Raw genomic sequence first — 24,150 nt, 5'->3', positions numbered from 1 at the left:
TCCAGAAAATGCTCAGAGTTGTATCAGTGTTTGTGCCTTTTCCCTGTACAACCAGGCAAGCCCGAGGGTCCCTTTGTGAATCATGCACACGGCCTATTTGTATTCGGCTGAGGGTTCAATCACTAACCAGGCAAGTCATCTTCAGGGAAAATCATTCCTATTAGTGATGTTGCATTAATACAACACCTTCAGTCATTTCTTAAAAGCTCAAGAAACTGATTTTGCCTGGCAGATGTAAACTCCCTGCAGTGACAAACAGCAGTGATTTAATTATTCTCAATGAATGCCTTCTTTTCTCACACTTGGGGGCTGCAGAAAGTGTTTCATTCTTTTTTAGGAGGGAGGTGCATTGTTTACCTATTGAATTTTGCCGACCCATTAAATTGGTTTTGGGGGTCGTTAAAATGTTTCAATATGAGTCATTTTCAAAGAGCAGCTGGATGTTTTCAGACTTGAATAGACACTGTTTGGGTAACTGGTTGCACAGCATCTGCAGCATTATTCAGCACCATCAGTTTATTCCACAAATGTGAGATTCAAACAACCACCCAGTCAATGTGGCTACGGAAAGGACGTGCAAGTGAACCGATGCTTCCTTCTTGTTTGAGAAGGAGTGTATTGGTGGTGTGTGTCTTTTTGAGCTCATCGAATCAGTGGCACAATAAATCATTCAGAGGCTTGTCTCTAGGAGAGCATGGCCATACTTGGATGAGCAGAAAATGAACACAATTCCTTGGGTGCCATCTTTCTGAATTCTCTTTGATATTGCTTTGCCTCTTTAAGGTGAACTCTTAAAGCATATTGTCAACAAACTCATCAAAGCAACACCAGTGATGCTACAAGCCTTGTGAGAAAGAAAAATCAAGAGCAAGAAGACTGTGGCACTACAAAAAAAACACATGCTTCATCTTGAATATTGTTTTTCACTCAGGACAAATTGAACAATTCTTCTTGTTGAAGCATCATTTCCCTGGACTGTGTGTATGCACTCGGCTGTTTAGTCCCAAAACACATACACAGACACAGGCACACTGAGATCTGAAGCTGTAAAACAGCTGAGAGGCTCAAATCTTAGCCATGCAATTGAGCAGCAATTTGAAATAAGCAGCGTATCATTTATTCTATGATTTTTAGAGGTTCCAGTTGCCATATAACCTGATTAACAAAAGAATAGAGAGATACCAAAATTTTCTTCTCTTCTCTTTGTACCATTTATACTGCACCGGGTGCCACAGGTTGAGAGATGGGAGGACAGCTTCCAGATGTGCTCATGTGTGAAGCAAGTCTAGGGTAAGATAGGGATTGCTTTGCTTTTTGAGCACAGCTTGGTGCAATGACATATTCTCTCTCTTCCTCTCCCAGTACATTTTCTGGAGGCATATGAACTGGACTTCATAATGCGGTCCCCAAAAGAGCACGCCACTGCATTCACTCAGAAGGCACCCACATGGCTTTTTTTTAGACAGAAAATGTAGCCATATTTTCTTGGAATTTTAGAGCTATAATTTTTAACCCTGCTCTGTACGAGGCCCACAGCTGAGACCAAAGAACCATCAAAGCTTGGATCAGCATTTCCACAAAAATTAACTGCGCCTGCATACTTGAATACTTGAGTCTGTGTGTATGTGTGAGTGCGTGAGGTCATTAGCTATCCATGGTTACACTGTTGTAGGCAGCAGGCAGCCTCCCACACAGACTGAAGTATTTGGTGCTGTCCATGGTGCTGAAAGAGAGCCTGCTCTGTAGCACAAAACACCATGCGCTCCGACTGCACTAGCACATTAATTACCTCTTTAACAGCTCATTGTTATGAATTAGGTTGACTTATCTGAGAAAAGTAAGAAAAATATCCATGGAATGAACTTGACAAGTCAGTATTTGTACTTGTCAAGCTTTTTAAAAGAGAATGGGTGCTTAGTTCAGATGGTAGAATTGCCAAAAGGTGGGGTCAGATAGCCTCTGTAGTTGACTGAGAGCCACACTTTTCAAGGAAACAAACAAAGACACACACACAAACACACACATCACTCACACACACACACACACACACACACACACTTGCTTAGGGCGCTTGTTTCTGTGTCCTCAACTTTGGCTTATTCTGACTGCAGGCTTTACACTAGCCCCCACCCGACCAACTATAAAAATTGAAATTGGCTCTGTGCAAATGGAATTGCCGAAGGGAGTCTGAGTCGAATAAGTGTCAAGGGACATTCATAGTTTGGCACTGACAGCTTGTGTGATATTGAGAGGTCAAAGCAACTGAGACAGTGGGCAAGCAAGAGGAAGAGAGGGAGAGAGAGGGAGGTCAGAGGAAGCCAACAAGACAGGGTGTGTATGTGTGTGAGTCCGGGGAGGGGGGGGGGCAAAGAAAACAAGTGAACAAGAGAAAGAAGCAAAGAGGGGTGAACCTTGCAAATACACAGAGATAATGGGAGCACAACGACATCAGTGCAGGTAATTCTGTCATATTATATCCTGCCAGTTCTAATTAACACTCACACACACACTGTTTGAGAAAAGCTGCAGAAGAAGCTTACTTGGCAAGTGTCAATGAGTTGAAAAATTTAAATGGTTAAAAGGTTGTGGAGATACTCTAAAAGGCTGAGTTCATAGTTATTCAGCTGTTATTCTAACCAAAATAAAAGAGGGGGTTGAGGCCAGAGCAACGCAGCTGACTCACCAGTTTAGCACAGAATATCCATGGGCTTAAGTCTGCACAGGGGGTGGATTTAAAAATAACTGTGACTAGTTTGTTCAAAACACCATGTTGTGGTGTTTCCCTGTGCCTTATTGAGGAATGAAATATGCGAGAATGTGAATTTAAATCCAAGTGCTAATCTGACAATGTCCTGTTCAGTGGAGTTCAAAGTGCATAATTATGCAAAATATCTAACTGCTCCCAGATTTGAGCCACTGTATGTAAGTATTTATAGTACAGACCTGGAGTCAATTTATATTTTATTGCTGTCTGAGTTTTCTGCATGAGAAATCATCCTTGGTGTGAAAAGGCTTTTAGTGTGGTAAATCCTCAAGTGTTGCAATTGTATGGACAGTCATGCAAAGGTACATCAGGGTCAATCATTCAAAAATAACATGAGTTAAATTACTCATCACGTGCAGCAGTTTCCTTGGCCTTGTGTACCAGTGTACCTTGTGCATGTCTCGAGATTTTAAAGCTGCAAATAACCTGGCCATTAGGGGGGAGCGGAAAAACATGCTGTGAACAAATATCACGCAAATATTTACACATTCAGAACCTATGGAGCATCATAAACATTCATTTGGAGTTGTGTTTCTATCATCTTACACATATTAAGTAATCATGTGATCTAAAAATGATTATAACAGCTTTAAGGAGTAATGTCTATTGTTAATAGGTAAACTGTTTGCAACTGAAATGGAAAGAAGTGCGAAATTTTATCTGTGATATGTTTTGTAATTCTTTCTTTCAGGTGCCCTGCAGTTGTGACAGCGGATACTCATGAGACATGATGTCTTTGGGCTGCTCACATGGGCATAGAAGCTAAAGGGCTTTGATAATTGGAACACAAGGGGAGCAGAGCACCTGCATCAAATCTGTTACTTGGAATCCCAGAGGCTATAGAAACCAACACTGAGGGCTGTAATGAAAATGTTCCCTCTTACAGTTTTTTTAATCCCCCTTTCTGCCTTTTCTTCTCCTCTCCAGAGCACACTGGTAACCTTTGGGAAAGAGCTCTTTGACGGCTACCCACAGGTTATTACTTTCACAACCAGGGGCAAGCAGACCTCTGGAGAGTCCATTAGCACCTAGAAGAGTCGTTGACTTCTTCAACTGGCTACTTCAACTTTTAAACTGGATAGAATCGAACCAAGTGCTTATTATCCATCAAAACTTGACAGTTGGTGCAAACTAGGATCAATTAAGTGCCAAAGTGAGTGCTTTGAGAGGACACTGATTGGTGTCAGGGTTTGCACACAGAGCAGGGATTGCATCTTTTATCACTCAGTGCAAATCAATACATATCCAAAACAAGACAGTGAAGATGCATTGTTGTTTTCCTAAAGGGATATAGAAGATAAAGGCCTGGCCAAATTATTTGCAAAAAGATATTTCTTTGGCCTTCTATGAAAAAAGAACATTAAATAAGTTCTTTTCTAAATTCATGAATATAAATTGACTTTGTTATCATGAAATGAAAATAGTTGCACTATTAAACTAAACAGTGTTACAAGGTATAGTTTCATGCTATTTTACAGTGAAAAGGGTGACAGAAAAACAAGCAAAAAAAAAACTTTGCATGAATACCGAGCTTAATGGCACAGACAGAAAACCTTTGCATTTTTTCTCTCTTATGCTCTTTCACCAGTTATCTCTCCCCCTCTACCTAATTCTGCAAGTCCTGTTCCCTCTTTATCTCTCATTTGGATTGCCTCTCCTTGTGTCTGGCACCACAGATAAGATGCAGGAGATAAAGGACGTAGATGCTGTCAGAAGATAGGATTGAGATGGGGCTGAGATAAAAGTACAGAGAGGATGGGAGAGAGAGAACAACAACTGCAAAACCTCCCTCCACTGAAAAATTCCCTTGACCTGTGTGCTCACTATAATGACAGTTACATCTGCGTTCATGTTCATATAAGACAAAAAAACTGGCAAGTCAAATAGTCTCTGACAAATCAAAAGAAAACTTCAGATTACCTGAATTCAGCCAAATGTGCTTAGCTTACATTGTTCTCTAGTTCTGCATTATTCAGGCCATTTTACCTCCAACAGCATAATAGCTGAGTATAGAAGCACACACCTCATCTATAAAATCATTATATCATTTCCACCTGCAGTCACCCCATGTGGCAGCTGCAAGTTCATTTCTGTGTCACCTCCGTCCTGTTTCCTGTTTCCTGAGTGTAAGTGTGTGCTTGTGTGTAAGAGCATGCATGCGTGTGATGAATAATATGTAATTTCATACATTTAGAATCGTTTTCTGCACAGGTGATCAGACAGAAGTGACATGACAAAGATTGGTATTGAAGGCGGTGGAGTGGGCCCATTTTCAATAACTCCATAGCTGCAACATCTATAATACACTGGAGGCAGAACAGAACCAGGAACAGACAGCTGTCAGACTAACAGCAAATGAAGTGCATTAGAATTTGGCCCTAATCATAGCTTTGGGCTTAGTAGCGAGGACTCCATTTTATTACTTGTCAGATACGGTGCCTCCTGAATATGCCCTTTCACCACAGACACACCAGCTTACTGATAAGTAGAAAACACAGCACAACTGAAGGTATGTGTTCCTTTTATCTAAAACACCTGTGAAAACAAAAAAAGTAACTGACCGCACACTCGCACTACAGAAAATATGACAAAACTTTCTCACTTTGTAAGATTGTTTAACAATGGACACTGAGGCCAAATGAAATGGTATACTTCTTTGTGTTGGCAGTAATGATGTGCTTTTTATGATTCTTGCTAAAGGGAAACACATGAATATTGAGATCATTAGAGAATGATGAGTTTTACTAACTGTTCAAAGGGGATAATAATGATTTTATTTATGTATACAGACACTAAATCTCTTTCCTGCTCCTATCATTCATCTGGCAACTGTTGTTGTTACAGATGACCTCAGACTGTAATGGTTACTCAGAAGATTCACATAACAAGATGTACACTTGGTAGGTTGACAAATTCATGCTATTTCCTTCCTCTTGATCTCATAAAATTAAATATTTTGGATACAGATTTCAGTGGTCAAGCACTCATTCCTGATGGCAAAATTTCAGAAGAAAATGATAAAGAATAACAAATATTTTCTCAATCACACAAAATGAGGTGTGAAAGCAATATAAAACACAATGATTTAACTATGTGAATAGTTTGGCACAAGTCTAAATCTATCTAATTTATCTATCCAAATATAACAAGTATGACCTGCTCGACACTCATTAACAGCAGAGTACAGAGATCATCTTTCCCAAAGTAAATGCATCTTAACTGCTTCACCACTCTCCATCACACAAATGGGTATAGCAGTTTATTAAACTAGACAAAGTTTCAGGATTCAGCTTTAAAACTAATTAACTGTTGCTGGGAAAATTAAAAAGGAAGATTAACACATAACCAATAATAAAAATGTTACTGGCCTCTTCCCACAGCCATAGTCTCTTCACGTCCCTTCCACATGTCACCACAACTTCTAAATGATTTTAACCTGAGATACAGTGCAGCTTCAAGGTGACATGTACAAAAAAAAAAACAAAAAAAACACAGAATAAAGCTGAAATACTGTATGCACCGACACTGATGATTCCACTGGTATGACAGGTCTTAAGTGCAAAACAGCAAACACAAATTATTATGGATAATTTCATCCTGCTGTGTGCTCTCTGTATATACACACACACACACACACACACACACACACCTCTTGAGCTGTATGTTTCCTGAACCCGTTAAAACCGACTTCCAGGTGAACTGCAGGTGTGCACACACACGCATACATACATAAGAAAAAGGCAAAGTTGTCAGACAACCCCCCCGAAATAGCTCTTTTTGTGTTCTGCCAACTGGAAGCATCCAAATGGAATTGGAGATGAGTGAAACAACAGTCATAAACATGCCGCAGTTTTTAACATCCCATTAAAGGAATGCGAGGCAGAGGAAACTGTGCACTGATTACTGTTTTGTCAGGGAGATGCATTCGGGGCTTGAGTGAGGAGGGAGATTATATTAGTGTTACAGTAAAGCTGTAGAAGAGTGCTGAATTGGATTGTCTCTCAAAGCCACGCTTTTCTCGCTCTTCTATTCTGATAGAAATCCCATGAAAAGTCGGGGACTGTTTTGCAAAACAACAATGACAAATGTGATTAACAGTGAGATGAAAAGGATGAATCCAGTGTCTCTGGTTCAGCTGTGGCTCTGAAATAAATAGTAGCTTTGCTGTTTGTTCTATAATGTAGCTCAGGCGTATATTAGACCCTCGATTAAGACCACTGAGCTGAAGCAAATAAGATAAAATCAAGTGTGATTTCACTTACTTATACAGATAATGTTGCCTTGGCATGTCCAATCTCCAAACTTGAGCCTCATCTTAGCACCATGTGAGCCATGATGTCTGTGCCTGCGCTTGACCGGACATGCTTATCTTTGAGTATAACCACCTGAATCCCATCAGCTCCATCTCTACTTGCCTTGACACTCCAACCACTTGGCTCTGCGTATATACTCTATGCTGTGGTACATGCCCCACTTCCTGCACCACTGCCTCTTTATTTATCCCCATCTCTCTTCTCCCTCTTCTTTGTTCTTCAGTTCACACACAAACTCTGAACCTGTCACTCAGTATGTGGATTGTAAATTTGTGTGCATAGTCATTGTGTGTGTGTGTGTGTGTGTGTGTGTGTGTGTGTGTGTGTGTTCAAGTTACTGGACTTGTTAGCCTCAGAAGTGGTGGACCAAAAGCTAAATTCAAAACCTAGACTTTTCCTATTTACACAACAAAGAAGAAGAAACTGAGGGAGAGTGAATGAGACAGTTACAAAGAAAAAGTGAGACAGACAGAAAGAGAAAGAGAAAGAGAGAGAAAGAGAAAGACAGAGAGAGAGAGAGGGAGGGAGGGGAGGGAGGGGAGGGGGAGAGGAGAGGAGAGAGAGAGAGGGAGGAGGGAGGGAGAGGAGGGAGAGGGAGAGAGAGAGGAGACAGGAGAGACAGAGAGACAGAGAGACAGAGAGGAACCTGCATTAATTACAGTAAGATGAGGATTTTACACTGTACAAATATCAGCTAAAGCTCTTTCTAACCTGGCATGAAAAGCCATTTCTATAATAATTCTATCAATAATTACATCAATCTACATTTGAGTGTGAGCAACCAATTTCTGGTGCATTGCTTCTGTTTTTCTCCAGCATGGATAACAATGACCTGTCTGTCAGTCACATCATTAAGGTTTGTAATGAATGTAAATGTTAAAAACTGGCCCACCATCTCCGTTTAGTTCTTTTATTAGAAAAACACATTGTTGCATATGTAGCTATTCCTGCTGAGTCAGCTGCTTTGTCTTTTGCCTCTCTCCAACCCTGTCACCTAGAGATCACATTTATGTACAACTGCAACCAAACAAATACATTTTGTGCTTAACATTTATTAACAGCAGGATTCACAAGAACATGGTGGATGGCAGGTGTACAAAGCGCTTAACTGCCACAACAGAGACCAGTGTTCACATCCACTATCCTGTCTGTGGTGAGGTTTAGGCAACAAAAGCACTTTAGTTAAAGTTAGGGAAAGAGGGTACATGTAAAAAGACTTGTAGAGTCTGAAGTCACTGTGAGGTTTTTCTGCATTAAACCAGATCCTTTCCCTAACTTTAACCAAGTGCTGTGGGTGTCTAAACATAATCATAAAAATGATTAGTGATGCTGTGGATACTGTACTGCAGATACAGATATTGACTATCAAGATGTGCTGCTGGTTTTGCTCTTTGAGCAACAATAAAGCAAACTGCAGAGACAGAACCATCACTGTGAGCAGAGATTCTTATTAGACAATAATGAACGTGGAGATCAATCATAGGTCAGATATTTCAAAATTCAAAGAGTGTTAGAAACGCCTAAACAGCACAATGTGAGGAGTCCTCTATGCAGAGGCTGAATACATAGATACAGCTCTATTTACCAATATGTTTAACACTGAATAAAAAATTTCAGTGCAGTTTGAAATGGTTGCTATTACTGTGAATCCCACTGGAAATTAACTCCATAGACTGCAGCTCTTGGCAACTGTCAGCTTATTTTGATGCCAGGCTGTGTGGTTGAGTTACAACAGCTCAAATGTTTGTTGTTGGGAGTTTGTTTTAGAGTCTGTCCAAGCATTAAAAGTAAGGTTAGACTGATAATCCCTAATAACAGTAAAATAATTCTTACTCTTAAAACAACCCAACCTGGGCCTCAGATACTGACCATCTAAGGAACGGTCAACACTGATGGTGGGACCTCTTAAATATTTACCAGGCAGACCCTGGACAAGCAGTTTTATGATAGCAAGAGATTTGCTTGAGACAGAAAGCATCAGCAAATGTCAGGGTGAATCATCTTAGGGACATCAATAAAACATAGCAATGCAATGCTTTAAAAACCTCAATGGTCCATCCTGTCTGATTCACTATATCTCTAAGATGTCCTACTCTAATCCACCAGCGTAAATTGACTGGCTGAGTAGAACACGAAAAAACACTAGTGCACACATGCATGAACGCAACAGAAACACACATACTGAATCTTTTACAGGTTACAAGAACTACCAAAAGATAAGAATCTGGCAAAGAAATACCTGATTTGAGTTCCTGTGATCACACCACATCTCGCCCTTTAGTCAAATTCACACAGACCTATAGAGAAAAAGACAGCATATCATCTACATGCAAACAATTGCAAAGGCATTAGGTGTCAGTCATGCGTCAGTCAACTCTATCACAATCATTTACTTACTTATTTGTGAACATGAGTGTAATTCATAATCTCTTTCCTGGATAATCAACCCACCATTCTCCCATGTGTCCTGTCAGTCTCCATTATACTGTTCAGTGAGGCATACAATAACTGCTCTACAGTTATTACAAGTAGTACAAGTTTGTCCTGTGCAAAGATGGAGCACAGCCTGTACTGTACTGTACAAAGTTATGTATTGTGGTGGATCCTGGGTGATGGATTCCTGACACCTTTATGATAATTATCAGCTTGGCAGGAAAATTGGTATAATAAGTCTGGTTGATTTGGCTTTTATGGGACTCAAATTTTATCTTCTGGACCAAATCTAAACACTTTTTAGACACAGTATGCTTAGAGCTTTAAGAGAAACTTCACAGCATTATGTCAACCCAAGGGTCATTATAACATGATCAGATTACGTTCTGCAGCATTGTGTCTTCAGTTTAAAATAATTGAGCCATGCACCTTTATAACTGTTGCAACACACTTGTAAGCACCTACCTGAGTGTGTTTATCAGTATAGTAGAGTGCATAAAGGTCTGACATGCACATCACCACTACCACTTCTTTATTGTTTAAAATGTATAGTTTGGCAATTTAATTAACTATGAAACTGCTTTGTGTTTGGGTTCAATAAACATAACCTTGATGTTGACCTTATCTGTGTGAAACAGCATAAACAGTATAAAATTTAACATTTCTGTGCCAGTTGTAAACATGCTGCTGTTCAGCCTGACCTATAAATAAAAACTGGAAACAAGGGAATACCAGTAGCTTAGCTTCATGAACAGCAATATACCTGTAAGTAACACCATAACTTTCTTATTAGCACATAGTTACGGCTGACAGAAACAGAATTGTGGTTTGGGAGTAGTTGGCTTACATGTTGGAGCTAGCTTACCTCTGGATGAACAACAGCTAGAAATGACATCTAAGAGGCCTTATTCTCATAATGGGTTTCCCCACTACAGTCATTACATCTGCTAGCTAGGGTACAACAGTTGGTTTTTAGAGTTTCACTCATCTTAAAGACTTAAAGATAAGGCAGACTAAACACAAGTCTGATTAAATACAGCTGTATACTAGGGTGTTGGTATGGTGTTGAAATGTAGCTCCTGGCCACCAGTGGCAGCACCTGGTACACTGTTGTTTCTGATCATTTAAGTAACATCCAGACACAGAAATATTATCTAATCGTCTAATCAATTCTAAAATTAATTAATTAATGCAGTTATCAATGACCTGTATGATGACACCAGTCTCTCAAACCCTCAGATAATTTTCAGTACAGGGTCTATGGAGTGAAATGACACACAGAGAGCTCAAGAATTCAAGTAATTCTAGCAGCATGGAGAGACCTTAATACTTGTTCACCTCATCAGAGTAATCAAACAAATTAAACATCCATTAGATAAAACTGCAGGGCCCTACTGAGAAAGAAACAATCTTCTACCCACATGCACCTCAAAGTGCTGAAAACACCACTGCAGGCATTTACAGACAGGGAAAAAACCAATGCTATTTTGATACAGATATGAACTCAATAAAATTTGTGATTCATGAAAATAAATATGAAATGTCAAGTTGTTATTACAAACCCCCACGTGGAATCAGTCATGTCACTATGATGAAGAGAAAGGCATTTGCTTGCATTTAGGGTGGCTGATGGAGGGTGACTTATAGAGCTTGTTAAGAGACAGATTGACTCAAGAAACGCATCAAGGGCCCCATAAAAGAACATCATACAGTGTTGACATTACCATGTATGAAGAGGAAGAGACAGACACAGACAGAAATTAGGAGGTTTGAGAGGAGAAAGGCTGTATCAGATTTCAGAATGAGGTGTATTCAGCATGATGTGAGTAACTGTGAGATATAGCTTTAAGGAAACATGTGGGAGTGGATAAACGCGTCTCAGATGTTTCGGCAGACAACAGTATATGCCCCGGTCACGGATTGCTTCCCAAAGCACTCATTTTGCTTCATTTCCCGTTCCATCCTTCAGTAATGAATAGCATTCATCACTACATGGATGTGTCTGTGGCTGCACACAAGGAAAAAGAAAAAAACAGGAAAGACAAAGACAATAGGAGGACCAATGATTGTCTTTCTCCTCTACAATGACATGTTGGACTAACTCTAACATACAGTCAGTAAGGGTCTTGACTTGCAAATCTTCTAGTCTTTGTAATTACACCCCAGCGGTCTCATACACATTCTGTCAAGAAACAGGCAGTTGTCAAGGTTCAACAGTCAGAGTGACAGAGGCAGATAGGCATGCTCCCTGGAAATGAGTCAGAACATTCATCAGCCATGCTGCGCTGATGTAGTCTGGTGATGGCTTGGAGGATCAAGGCTCTGTGCAGCCATTGTCACCACATGCTGACTATACTTCTAATGCTGCCTCCTCAGCCTCCCATCCCTCTGTGGTCCCGAGGACAAGATTCTGCTGCGCTGCACTGTGCCATGCAGTTTCTGCCTGGATTTCCCTATGAGCTTAACAGAGAGTGTAGCTCTTTCATTGTTTAGCACTTCAAAGGAAACAAGAGAAAAGAGAGGGGAGTATGAGGGAGGGAGAGGGAGAGAGAAAGGGAAATGATAGACATGGGCTGAGAAAGGAAACAAGAAAAAGGAGAAGGCAGAAGGGAAGCAGCAAAGGAACAGAGGAGTGGGAGGGGAAGTATGAAAGAAATAAGAGGAGAGGAGATGGACAGAGTTTGAATGTAAGTAGTTGCTTTCACAGCAGCTAAACTGCCAAGTGCTACATCCAGTATGTCTGTCCAAAACAAAATGATTCAAGCAGGACACACAACATGTTTAGGAGGTTATACTGCAGCTTACTGCATGAGTATGGTTTATGTAGAAAGTACAGGCAGAGTGTCAAATTAAACAACTGCTCAGGTTCCTTACTTACACTAATATTTAACAATTTGCCAAAAACAAGGAAAATACCCATTTGGTATTTTGTTTTTGGCAATCCACATAAATTGGCAATATCTAAAGTGCACAGCCTTTCTGTTGAGGCCATATGGTGCTTTTCTCTGCCTTCGAGATGGCTTCTCCCTGTGGCAATGGTAAATCCATAACCCCAGCTGCCTTTGACATTTAGCAGTCTTATGTAAGGGCCAACAGGTCTGTGTACCAAAAAGTGGTTTGTCAGTGCATTTGAAAAACAACACAAGTTTTGTAAATTGATTGACTGTCCATAGATATGTTATGTGATCAAATTATGCGACTAAAACTCTAGAGAAATACACAAATATTGTCATAAAACTAAACGCGTGTGTGCGTGCATACATGCATGCGTGTGTGTGTGTGTGTGTTTGTGTTAGCTGAACTTCAGTTTTGAGGGTAAAAAACAGCCATGCTTAAGTGCAGAAAGGACATGACTTCAGGGAAAATATCTGCTTTGTGAAGATAATGAAGAATTATGAGGTCCATGAACTTCACCCCCCACTGCTCCACCACACTCTTAATTACCTGTCTCATAGCCTGGCAGTTATGACAATGACAGGGCATTAGTTAATCCATGTAGCATTAAAAAAAACATCATATCTGCATATAATCACTGTTTAATAAGGAGTCTCATCTTCAATATGCAACCTGAGGTTTCTGGTTGACTGGGAGTTTCTAGAATTTTGTCATTTCAATTATGCATTTTCATGGATTTTGTTTTCAAGGAAATGCATTGCTTTTTTTTTAATATTAGAACAGCTAATTACTACCATTCATTTAATTATCAAATAATCAAAGGGACATCTTAGATTTAAGTCCAAGTCTAAGTATCTTAGAGTTAAGTTTTTGCAAGTATCATAATGTCATGTTGAATTATTTTCAAAAGATTAAAGGACTTGGTCCTCCAAGAAAACAGTCTCTTGTGAACAGGGTACAGAAAGTTTAAACTTAAAGATTCTCAGCCACACAGAGAGAGCTGTTGACTTAAAAGCAACATTCATAAAGAGGACATAATGACATGATATGAATGACTATGCAACTCATCTTTGCTGAGCCTACTTGTGTGTGTCTTGCAGCTTTGTCCATGTTTAAACAAAAGCGCAACATCAAACAGCTTTATGGTAAATCCTGTTACAATGAGAAAATGCCTTAAGTATGAAACTAAGTCTGTTTGTGTTCATCTTCACAGGTCAGGTTATGAATGTTTAGGTCTTCAAGGACAACCCTTTTATTATAATGTTTATTTTAATTACAGCTTTTACTGTACTGCTCTGGTTCTTAAGAGCCCTAGATGAGGTAAACACTGTACATTCAAAGTCACAAGCATTTATCAAGAGCAGTAACAAGCTGGAGGGTGGTGTGCTGCATACCCACATACCAAGAAATAGGATAGTGATTTTATAATTGTAGTGGCTAAGTCTTACACATGAAATAAATATTACTTTGTTCAGTCCCTGTTTTTAGTGTTACAAAACACTGTACATCCTGTAGTGTAGTCTAACCAGGCGTACCCCTCTACCTGAGCACTTAAAACCCTGTCAAGGCCAATACCAACAGAAATCGAAACTTAATTACGCTGCCATGAACACAGGGAACTATATTTTCATGAGTTGAATCACTCAAGCAGTGTCTCATCTCAGGCTTAGGTTAGGAATGGAAGACCATAGTTACAGTAGTGCACATCTATTATTCTTTATAACAAACTGAGTGAAGTTTTCTAAGACTACAGGAATCCTGAATTACAAAAACAGCAGATGTTGCACACCTAACTAGACAATGGGACTAAACAACATCTGGACTGTGTACACCCTTGTTCACCTATAATAACTCCATGCTACAAAGAGGCAAAATAAGATCTGCCAAAAAAAGAAAAAATTCACTGCAATTATTAACAGCAGTGACTCTGGCTCGGTTTTGCTTCCAGCAAACATTATTGCCAGCATTCCAGAAAAGAAAGCCAGTGAGGGATTATGATGTCCTTGACTGTACTGGTTGGTTGGACTTTGGTGGGATTCTGGGCTACAGATTGCAGCTCTCGTGTTAACAATTAAAAGGACCGAAAGGGGCAGAGGAAAAGTACCCCCACTGGTTCATATGATTATATGCATGTCAGAATTAGTACAGCTTCTGTCAAAAAACTAATACCTATCTAATTTAAAAGGTGTGAATTTAACTTCAAAATCCTTTTTAGTACAACATTGTGACCTGCTTTTCTATACAACTGTAAAATAAATCTGTCAGAAAGATGTTAGTGTGTGGTTGCTTACTGCAAGATAGCTCATATCACATGATGCATTTCTTATAAAAATCCTCTCACACCTGTGCACTAATGCAGTCACCCTGCATATATTGCGACACCTGACTTCATAGAATCATTCATCAGCACAGGGTGCTAAAAGCAGCTCCCCTTTATGAATTCATTCTGCATGTGGCACTCACAGGCTGACAGCCCTGGACCTGTGCTGGTAGCCATTAAACTGAGATATTCCTTATTATTAACACATGTCATGGCTGATGTGCTTTAATGGACAGTAAAAGCCATTGAGACACTCTCTACTGAGAAAACAGCCACACTCAAACTGCCACTTTAGAAAAGAAGCATGGACAGACTCCGTAAATGAGAGACAGCAAGACAAAGAGATAGAAGGAGACAGAGATTTTCATTTAGTCCTAGATATTACAGTAGATACCATTAAACTCTACTGTCAAAGTAAAAAGACGTATGCAGTCTGTTTAGTTTTGTTTCAGCTTTCTCAGCACAGCAATGACCATCGATGGCTGTTTTCCAGTGTCTAGAGAGCACATTGTGAGGGATCTGGTCTGAGCTGAAGGTCTAAGGCAGTTGCTATCTTCAAGATTACCTCAAGCCATTCAAAAACTGTTGACAAAGGTTCAAGGAAGCAACTGCATTAGACTCTGGAGTCTTCTAGCTCTAATTTAGACAACTTTGAATTACCTCCAAAATCTGAGTCTTTCCTCTCTTGCAACAATTTCCCATTTATGAGAATAAAAACATATTAGTGTAGTGAGTAACTGAATAGCTATCATTCACTACCAGGTTCACCACTGACAAAAGTTCACAAGCTGCTTGATAATACTGTACGTGAGATAGCCTAAAGGCTAGTAGAAAAAAAGGAGTATATAACTAGAGAGAATTCACTGATATTCATTGTTTTTACTTAAACTCTTGCTCTTTTGCTCTCCTGCATCCAGTACACAGATGACCTTTGCGGCATGTGTGCATCAACAAAACACAGAGAGAAATGAGGCTAAGTTGTAAACCAAGAGTGATATGAAAGATTAATGAGTGTTATGTGGTCCCTCTATGGTCCTTTGTGGTGTTTATTTTTTTGTAACTTTTCTGTCCTTTCCCCTTCAGGTGTACCTGTTAAAGAGGCTAGGAACACTAGGGACTCTCTGCGGTCTCCCTCCCTAGTCCCAGCAACACCCTCCGTTTACTCTGATACTTTCATCTGGGAAGATGGTAGAGGTAGCCAGTGCAGTCAGTTTTGTTTTCATACTCAAATTTCATGAATTATTGGCCTTAGGGCCACCACTTCTTTTAGTCACACTAGCAGAATGGTTCTAGGGACAGCAATGTACTCAATTTACTCTGATACTTTCATCTGAGAAGATGGTAGAGGTCGCCTTCAAATGTGGCTTTGTTTCTCTTCAGTTTAGTTTTCATTTCATGAATTATTAATGAATTATTATGATAAACATAATACATGCTAAACATCAGCACTGTCATGGTGAGCATGTTAACATGTTGACATTAGCATTTAGCGAAAAATACCTATGCCTCATCAAAGACTCATATCCGCTAAGGTGGCTGCAGACTCTTTACCAGCTTTGACATCACATGGGCAAAAAATAATTTAAATGTATGGTTAAAATTCTGACTACTTCTAAATTAAAATGACCCCTTTTGAGGTAAAAAATAAATAAATCAATAACCCACCTCTCTTGATCATCATTATAATCACTATAAGCATGGCCTTACATTGGGCATAATTTAATTATTAGAGTGGAATGAATGTTCCTTTCATGAAGACATGAATGGTCATTTGAATCGAATGTGGGCCCATTTGAAATGCATAATAAAGAATTTTCAATAACCAGAAAACCAAGATGATCACTTACTGGACAGTGATTATGCTAGTAGTAATTATCATTGACCTTACTTGGCAGGAAATGAAAGAACGTGACTGCACCACAACATAACAAAGCCAACAGCACTTTGAGGAGTCTGTATGCTGGTGTCCCCATTTTCTGACTACAGCCTGTAGGTTCATGCCAAAACAAGACTTCACTCTGACCTACTACTAAATAAAAAAGACACAGCCGTTCTGTGTTCATGTGGTGACGTGCTCCACTGTGGTAAACTCTTGAATAAAAGCTGTGCTTGATGTGTTGGAGCACTGCATTGTGTAACATTTAACACACAAGTTTTACAAAATGTCTGGGGTAGGGCTTTTTCCACTAAAACACTTCCAGGAAAAAAAAAAAAAAGAATGCGGGCCATTGATTGCTCGTTGAGGCATTGGTGGCCTTTCCAAAAGGTGGCCCAGATTTTTCTCTGAGTTCTGCAAATGAAAATCGATTACAGGAAAACCATAAACATAAATAGACCACAGCTATTTCTCTTGCACTGGACTGAATTCTACTGTATGAACTTAAGGTCACAGAGGAAACCATCTATAAGCTAAGGTGACATGTTCAATTTTGCCAGGTAACTTATCATACTGTACAATAAGGTAAGAAACAAAAGCTCCTAAATGGAAACACATTTAGGGGCACAGCAGCACAGAGAATGGACTGTGTAATGGATATAAATTATCTCTATTATTATCTGATTTTTTTTCACTATGAATTCCTCATCCAACTGTCGAATGGAAAGGAGAATGAGAATATCTCCGAGTATACACACCTTGTGATCTTTAAGTAAATTAGCTGTTAAATGCAGCATTGTGCTGATGTCAGGTTTTAACTGAAATCTTAATTGAAGCCCTCTCAATCTCAGGATATACCAGATTCAGATTCATTTTAATGAATTCATCTTAAATCATGATATATTCCTGAGAAGTAAGTGAAGTAAAATGAATGAATGCCTTGTGATTGTCACTAAAAACATGGCTACCTATGATTTACTTTTTCATTTTAGGGTTTGCTTTGCTCTAGTTGGTTATATAAAAGGGGAAGAAACTGCATACCTTTCTGTAGTCCAACTTGAAAGTGAGAAAGAGAGGGCTTCAATTAAAACCTGACATCAGCACAGCTCCACATTTCACAGCTAATTTGCTAAGATCATAAGGCGTGTATGGCTACTGCGCAATCCTGCTGAATGCTAATAAAAACTCTGGCCCTTTTCTCACATTCAGAAATCCATTAATGAAGGCTCGAGCAGTGAGGAAGCCTCTTTATCTCCAGCCTTACAAGAGCAAACAAGTGCAACGTGGCACTTTCTTAAATGTCACTGTCGTATGTTGCTTTGATAAAGGCCATGCTTACTGTACTATATGCTTTAGGGGGTAAATGTCATCCCTCAGAGGAGTGGGAACGTAACAATTTTATCTCCTCTGGGACCCATTGATCTTGTTAGACAATTTGAAGACAGTGAGATGAGTTGATTGCTCTGGTAGTCAGTTTGCCTGAAGCTTACTGGAATAAATGTTTGTGTGTTTTCCTGCTTAACTAAACAAATTGAGGGATTAATTAATAAAGACTTCAGACTAAGTTTCCTTGCAGAAATCACACTGGCTAAAAACTGCTCACAGCCTTCTTGCAATCTATGCAGTTTCCACCAGCATTCAATTATAAACGATTCCATCTGTAGCGTACTGTGTTGAGAGGCCTGTTGTGGCCCTTCTAGGACTGTGTTAAAGTCTGTATGTAATCACTTGAAGTTTCAGCTGAGTGCTGGCAGGCTGACAGCTTGTGAGCATGAGAACTGCACTGGCTCCAGCACAAGGCATCACCATGAATTCCTCATCCAACTATCCAGCAATTTCATTCAGAAACAACCACACCAGCAATCATTGCAAACAAGAGGCCTTATTTCTAACAATCTGTTTCAGAAGCATTCAGTGATAAAATTGTTAAAAGACAGACAAAAAAATAAAAAATAAACTAGGTACAGCTGTGTTTGTGTGAATGTAAAGTAATAAGGATCAGGGCAGCAAAGTTCAGCTCTAAAAGGAGTAAAATCCTCAGCTTCATCTAGGGTGACAGTGAGGAGTGTGAGGGAGCGTAATTGGTCGTGAAATTGTCATCACACCTGCAAGACATTCTAACACTGCTCGGAAAGTGATAACCTTCACGATGGGATGCAAGGTTACTCAGCCATTTGCTCCCCCAGCCAGCCCGCTGAATAAATGTACTGTCAAACTTGAGGAAATATTTGTAAGAGGCCCCTGTTGTGGGTGTTATGAGAATGGTGATTGTGCTCACCAACTGGCTTTCAGATGCAAATGGCAGTTTTGGTGTATAAACAGCCCTCTATAGCGTCTGGTGTTATCAGAGCTGTCAGGAGAATTCATAAGGGAGCTACGCATGGGAAAGAATTAGATGAGAGCACAGCATGTTTTGGCAAAAGGTTTGATTTGGTGTCCTCTCTAATGGATGGCTTCCTCAGATCAGAAAGCAGGAAAATACTTGGATGAGATGGAAAAGAAGTACAAATAAAAAGTGCGGAGCAATATACATGGAGCCAAGCCTGATAAATTCAAAAGATTTATCGACTTGTGTATGTTTAGTTTGGTAGTAATGCTGTCACATTAGAGTAAATTATATAAACCAGGCCAGTGATAAACACCAACTAAAGCAGCCCCACATGGCCTCCTGTGATGCAGCTCATCGCCTCATTCATAAGAATCATTAATGGGAGATGGAAAGTGGAAATGTAATTTTAAGAAGTTTTCAGCTTCATGCAGCATCAACTGACTACGTCAATCAAGAAGATATACATTTTCCTAGTAAATGTGGTCCACTGTCAGGAGTTTATGAATGTTGACTCAGTGACTCATTCACTAACTCATGGCTGCAAGAATCAAAGCAATTCAAAACCCATGCCAAGACAGATGTCTTACTGCCTTCTGTTTTAATAAACTTTTTTTTTTTCTTTGTGCTGCTTCTGGTGATATTAATGTAAGGCACTGGCTAAGGACACACAAATTTTGCAAACAGGAGCATTGTGACCTAAATCCTTTCTGACATTATAAAACAAATCTCTCTGGAAATTGACCAGCTGTAACTTTCTGTACATACATGTACTGTATGCATTTATTAATCCTCCCCTGAGAGAATGCAACCTTGAGTTCTACCATGAAAACAACACCTAAGTACATAGTTCATATACTTCTGTCTCTAGTCATCCCAAACATTTCTGAGACTCTAGTGTGGCCTTGAGTCTACATAGAATTACAAGATGTAGCACTAGTAATTCAGAGGGAGTCTGTTTCGTACTCGGCATGAGCTCTCAGTCCACTGCCTGAGGTAGGATCACATCTGAAATACACAAGATGCAGTCTGAGGGAAGTTCTGACGGAAAGATGCTGATGTTTAACTAAATCCATTCTTATTGTAATGTGCATTTAATTCAGTGCTGAGGGTTGAGGGATATCAACAAATCTGCCCAGTTATTCTGTGGAAGTGGCTAAATTGCTGAGAGGGAGCACATATTTGTACTTTTAAATGCATATATTGCTCCTGATATAATCTACAGTGTCAGCTCAGCTGTAAAATAATGTGTTCTCTCAAAAAGTGGGCATATCATATGCTGTAAACTTTCATCAAAGCAACTGTGCAAATTTGATTACCATGAGGCACCTGTGTCATGCAAATCAGATCATGTTTTTTCTTTCCTTTTCTTTTTTTTTTTTTAAATAATGGTTTTGCTGTTTGTGAAATGACTGAAACAGACCGTTCTGGCAAGTTGCATTTCCAATCCCCTTGGAAAGAAAAGTGTTTATCCTCACATATGGACAAAAAAAAAAAAAAATCACTTATTTCACTGAACCAAACTGTCATTTTCTCTATTGAATTTACTACCACTCACTGGTGAGGTAATGAGCCTTGACCATGTGCATTTACACGCTGCTGTCAACCAAAAGACTGTCATAACCCACATGCTGCAAAAACACCAGATTCCTCATTTTGCCAAGTGTAAAATAAGATGCAGAAGCACTGACGTCCGAGGCACGTGGGAAGGATCTTCACGCTAAAGGTTAAGGATTTCTGCTAAGCAGAGCAAAGTGCAGAAGAAATAGGACTCTTTTTTTCCAATTTAATTGAGTCTCTCAAATTAACTTCAAAGTGACAGAGAAGTAATTCCCACTCGTTGCTGGTGTTCATTTTCCCAAGCTAAAACCTTGTCCTCTTCATTAAAAGCCCATCCCTCCTCATCCCCTTGAGCCTGTCATGTTCAAACAGTGTTCTCAGCTCCTTGCTAGCCTGGATTAATGAAATATTTTATATAAAATGTCAAAATAAGGGACCACAGTGATTATTGCTAGCAGAGAGAAAAATATAATGAGGTACATTTTGAGGTAATTTTTTTCCCTTCTTTTTCCTTAAGTATTGCCTATGCTTAAAAGCTGAAACAGATCTTACCAAAAAAGAATCTTGCAACCTACACTAGAATGACAATGTCCTGGTGTCAGAAATTCCTTGCTTCATTGTTTTCAGTGTGTTTTTAAAGACATGAAATTAATACCAAGAAATGCCGCAGTGGTCACAAATTGTCTATCTCAGATGTTACCTTGAACAGTACACTTCTATCTCATTCTTCTTTTTCCTTAACTTACTGTGGTTATGGTCACTAAAAGGCGCTAACATGGTTGCTTACAGTTGGCAAAGCAACTGAAGGTACCAATATAATTCTGTTCAATTCTTTCTGAAACCCTCTGCCCTCACACCTTTCTGATGTCAGAACTGACACAGCCACTTCAAGCAACAATGGGCCAGATTTGCAAAAGTGAGAAAGTAGACAGGGTTTTAATGTTTAGTGTTTCTACACTTCCCTCACATGAGTCCTAAATTATAACACAGTCATTAGTATGTTAAAAATACTAGCCATGCCTATCTCTCCATGGTAACAAGCAGACACAGGTGTGAACCACACCTGATACATTTAAAATAAATGTTGGGGGAGGAGTGATTTGAAAGCGTAAATACTGAAAATCAGTTTGGCATCTGCTCAAAGTGATAACTCTGGCAGACTTTGAATTGGTTCTCTGATTTAGTGTGTAAATTAGAGTGTGACAAAGTGTTATAAAGTGTAACTCAACTGCAAAAAACGCAGATGTAGGATCATTGAGAGGTATAGGCTGCACATGCAATAACAATGGTTAATTGCAGTGTCATCAAGAAATGAGTGGAGGCCCATGTTAAGAAGCTGAGCCAGCTGGAAAAATCACTGTATGTGTACCAAAGTGCCAAAAACAGAGCAAAAACCCTCAAATCTCAAAAGTTTGTGGCACAAAACCACCACAGTTGACCACCACTTGTCAGAAAACTGCATCACCCATCAACCAAGATTCTCATATCAATGCAGAATAACAGTCAGACACAGCAGAAAAATTGTTCTGGCTTTCCCCGATGTATTATTTGTCAATTTGTCAACAAGACTTGCACAGTTCTATGCCATTCCTGCAGACATCGGTCTTCCTCTTCCGGGAATAACTATCTAATTATACAGCATGTTCCCCTTTCAGCAGCCGCCTGTATGTACGATAGCCTTTTCAAGCTTAAAGGCCGGTAGAGGATTCTCATTCAGTGCCATAACATATACTATGGTATTTCAGTCTACAAGCTTTGACTGTTACAGAGAGAGAGGTTAATTAGGTGAAGGTCCCCCTAATTGACTGGCTGGACCACTTATGACTATTTCACTTCTTAGTCTACACTCCAGGAGCAGGTCTGCAGACACAGTGACAGTAGTTCAAGAAAAACTAGATGTTATTCATTCAGTATTTCAACTTACAACTTGTAAAAAAATGTAATTTCCAGTATTTTGCCATTTTCAACTAAAAAATAAATCAATTTCATTTTTATCTGGATAGAAACATCAAGCACAGGGGGTGACTGAAACAACAGCAGAGTTTTATGGCCAGTGAATGGCAGAAACTTAATCAGTGTGAAGACACTAAAGAACAAGGTTGAAGTAAATATTATTTTTTTGGAACATTCTGGCCTTGTGTGACGTTTAAAGGCCACAGTATAACTGGATCCTTGTCATTGATCTTAAAAGCTATTGCTGATGTAAGGATGTCACACAACCTACCAACATTCACACTGTCACATACACTAAACACTCAAGCTTTTGTCCAAAAAAAAACAAAAAAACAAGAAAACAAATGGGGGTACATGTATACAGTATCAAATGTGCATTTAGACTGAACTGTTTTTCTAAAGGGATAGTAGTACGCTTGCGCTGTAGGGTCTGCTCACTGTAGGACGGCTAGTGCAGTTACAAATGAGGCTTTACATTGGTTTTGATCCAAGTCAAGCTCTACTTCATCTGACCTGATTATCAGCAGACGTCAAAACAATGATGTCCCCTTCTTATGATGAATGGGTTTATTTTTTTAGGCCATACCCGTCACAAGTATGCTTTCATTAATATTAAATCTAAGACTTTTGCTACAAAACAGTGAGAAGGCCTTGTTGAAAAAAAAAAATGCCACAGAACAAAGGTTTGGAATGGACATATTCTTTAAAGTTGAAGCATTCCATAGAACAGCAAGACCGAAAAATCATGCAAGAAACAAAATAAACCCCACAAAGCAAAATTGCTCTTGAATTAATAGTCTATATCCGAGGGGCCCCACGGGGTGACAATGAATGAGCCACCAAATGGACTAGTCACCTAGAATGTGGAAGCTTTATTTATTCTCACAAAATTCTCAAAGTAAATTTAAGTCACTTGCAGCTGAAAAAAAAAAAAAACTGACTTCAGGCTTATGCTTCACCATTTTATGAATTAAATCTCCATCTTGTACAATTAGTTTTTTTTTGTTCTTGTTAGAGGGCAGAACTCAACAGAAACTGTAATAACTCTGTTACCTGGATACCTGCAGCCAAACTGCCAGGTAGTACTCAGTTACAGTTGGGAGTTACTCTTGGGAGTGATTCTGTAACTCAAATGGCTAAAAAGGATGAGATACAGCTTTCAAAATACTAACCTACAGAGGGTTGAATTTTCTTTGTTTTTGTGTACCTAAATAACCTATACATCCTGTGATGTTTCAATTCAATTTCTCAATTAAGTAAAATGTTTTTAAAAATGTGCTAAGAAGTCCCTCTCAGCAGTTAGCTAAAAGCTGGATATTGTTTTCAGAGAAATAGACTGAGCCCCTCAAGCTAGATGATCTTATGAGACTTACCCTGCAAAAGAAAAAGTACAGCGCAGGTCGTTTGTTCACACAGCTTAAAATAATATTTACATTCAGTGCCAAAGCAGTGAAAAGTAGGATCTCTTTTTGCCAAGAAAGGAGACTCAGTAATCACATCTACTATGCTTTGACTAAGTATATGTACTACAACTACTGTATGAATATTCAGTGTTTAAAAATGTTTACCTTAAACATTCTGAAAACGTACTTTTACTTACAACAGATATGACAGGAATAACTACAGAAAGTGTTCAGAGCTGCAGATGTGGACATGTCAGCGTTGCCTCCTGCAGGAAAAGAAACGAATAAATGTGGCAGCTTGAGTACT

The 24,150-nt window shown here is 39.3% G+C and overlaps 1 protein-coding gene across 1 annotated transcript in view; it reads right to left on the bottom strand.

Moving 5' to 3' along the window:
* Nucleotides 1-24,150, bottom strand: part of LOC108897227 (protocadherin-15) — a 170,206-nt gene that overhangs the window by 137,762 nt on the left and 8,294 nt on the right. Inside the window, exon 2 of the mRNA XM_051076797.1 lies at nucleotides 9,317-9,374. The gene's annotated coding sequence lies outside the window, so the exon portion shown is untranslated. The remainder of the gene's footprint in view (nucleotides 1-9,316; nucleotides 9,375-24,150) is intronic.

Source organism: Lates calcarifer, linkage group LG16_LG22, assembly GCF_001640805.2.
Source record: "Lates calcarifer isolate ASB-BC8 linkage group LG16_LG22, TLL_Latcal_v3, whole genome shotgun sequence".
Taxonomy (NCBI): Eukaryota; Metazoa; Chordata; class Actinopteri; family Centropomidae; genus Lates; species Lates calcarifer.
The sequence above is the reverse complement of the archived record's forward strand: the minus strand, read 5'-3'. Positions and strand labels throughout refer to the sequence as shown.